The sequence below is a fragment of the Salvelinus sp. IW2-2015 genome, unplaced genomic scaffold, assembly GCF_002910315.2.
Source record: "Salvelinus sp. IW2-2015 unplaced genomic scaffold, ASM291031v2 Un_scaffold3776, whole genome shotgun sequence".
Taxonomy (NCBI): Eukaryota; Metazoa; Chordata; class Actinopteri; order Salmoniformes; family Salmonidae; genus Salvelinus; species Salvelinus sp. IW2-2015.
Window position 1 is genome coordinate 1 of NW_019945050.1, and position 2,203 is coordinate 2,203.

General features: G+C 43.8%; 1 long non-coding RNA gene across 1 annotated transcript; it reads left to right on the top strand.

Annotated features, from left to right (window-relative positions):
- Positions 1–325: 325 nt before the first annotated feature.
- LOC139026043 (uncharacterized) lies at positions 326–1,926 on the top strand. The gene is made up of 2 exons (XR_011477749.1): positions 326–670; positions 981–1,926. It is a non-coding gene; the product is annotated as an uncharacterized lncRNA (long non-coding RNA).
- The last annotated feature ends 277 nt before the right edge of the window (positions 1,927–2,203 follow it).

A 2,203-nucleotide genomic window follows, 5' to 3' on the forward strand; every position in this document is an offset into this window, starting at 1 on the left:
GACATAACTGATGGGAAGCTGTAGGGACAGCTAACTAAGGGAACGCCTGTATAAGGGACAGTAGTAACTGAAGAGCTGTAAGGGACAGTAAACTGAGAGCAGGTAGGATAGGACAGTAACTGAGGAGCTGTTAAAGAAAGCGAACCAGCTAACTGGGGAGGGAGAGCGTATATCAAGAAAGGGACAGTAACTGAAGGAGCATGTAGGGATCTAAGGGCCCAGGAGCCAAAAGTAGTAACTGAGGGCGGGGGCGGAGCTTATAGACAGAACTGAAGAGAGCTTAGGCCGCAGTAACTGGGAAGCTGTCGAGGGGACAGTAAACTGAAGGAGCTGTAGGGACAGTAACTGAAGGAGCAGTAGGGACAGTAACTGAAGGAGCTGTAGGGACAGTAACTGAAGGAGCAGTATGGACAGTAATTGAAGGAGCTGTAGGAAATGACCCATGTGTTGCAGTGTGTAAATCCTCAGGTGAAAGCAGAGATAATCAAGGGCCTGGGCTGAATTCTGGAGATTGAGTGTACATCAAGAGACACCAGGCGGGGCTGTTGGAACAACATTGGTTTGAGAGACACACTGTTCCGAACAGTACCTGCAGTGGTTAAGATCGTCTTGTCTCTCCTTTGGGGGGGTGCATAGTTCTCACATGAAGGGAGGTCCAACTGCATAATGGGTGAGTGAAGACACCATGACACAGGAAGTGGAGCGAGAGAGATTCCACTGTAAGACATACAGATGGGTTGGGTCTGGGAACTACAATAAACATCATAGCTGCTTTATGGGTTAATGCATCAGGAAGGTTTTTAGAGCTTTCATTTTTGTGGAACCCAGCAGGAAAGTGTCCTGGAGGCAAAGAGTCAGGTGAAGAGAGAGTGGGAATTGTCATGGTTTCAGGCTTTGGTTGTCATGCCTATATAATTTTGCATAGTTTATCACATCGTTAATACTGTTATGTTTTGTGTGTCGTTTCGTTGCTTTCCAAGTCTTGTGTTTTGTGTGTCGTTTTGTTGCTTTCCAAGTCTTGTGTTTTGTGTGTCGTTTCGTTGCTTTCCAAGTCTTGTGTTTTGTGTGTCGTTTTGTTGCTTTCCAAGTCTTGTGTTTTGTGTGTCGTTTTGTTGCTTTCCAAGTCTTGTGTTTTGTGTGTCGTTTTGTTTCTTTCCAAGTCTTGTGCTATTACTCTCTTAGGAACCAGATGGGGGAAGTGGAGAAACTAAAAGCTGCTCCATCTGCCATTGAACGAGACGGCAGATTCAGCTGGAATGGCATTTTGTTGTGTGATCATAGTTCGGAGGCCATAAGTCTCTGAATTTGTACACCTCGCAGTGACTGTTCATTGGTTGTTAATTTGTTTGTTTAATTCATGTTTTATCATTTTTATTTTTTATTTTTTTTCATGTTTTATTATCATTGTTTATACATTTATTAGTAATTTCCAAGTTTATATGAATTGAACATTAGAATGCTATTGTTCAAGATGAAGGACTGTTGGGTTCGACAGTTTGAACATTGAGATATTAAATAAATGACAGGAAAGAAGCATCGAATCAAAGGAGGAAGAGACTGGGCTTCTGTAGAAAGACAGATAGCTGTGTTGGAATGGGTTGAGGGAGTAGAGCAACGGTTGAGATAGGGGAGACAGATGGACATCTGTGGACTAGGGGAAGGAGGGGTTGAGATAGGGGAGACAGATGGACATCTGTGGACTAGGGGAAGGAACGGTTGAGGTCAGGAGGTGAGGTCAGTTCCCCTTAAGGGAATAATCAGGGTTTAGTATCTGGTTACCTTCTTCCTGTTGAGCATAAGATGTAACGATTGGGGAGAAGGGGGAGTGTCTTAAGTGGGATATAAATATCTGGATGGGACAAATGTTGGGTTGTCTGATTACAGCTGTACAGAACCTTTGGGAAGAATTAAACTTGGTTAAAGCTTCTCTAGTGTCCGTGGGTTATTTACTCTGAAAAATAAGTACCTAACACAGGTAACCATGGTTGACAGAAGAAGAACAATGATTGCAAGCACCACCCTCCTTTTGAAGCTTCCAGTCTGTTATTCGAACTCAATCAGCATGACAGARTGATCTCCAGCCTTGCCCTCGTCAACACTCACACCTGTGTTAACGAGAGAATCACTGACATGATGTCAGCTGGTCCTTTTGTGGCAGGGCCGAAATGCGAGGCGGAAATGTTTTGTTTTTGGGGATTCAGTT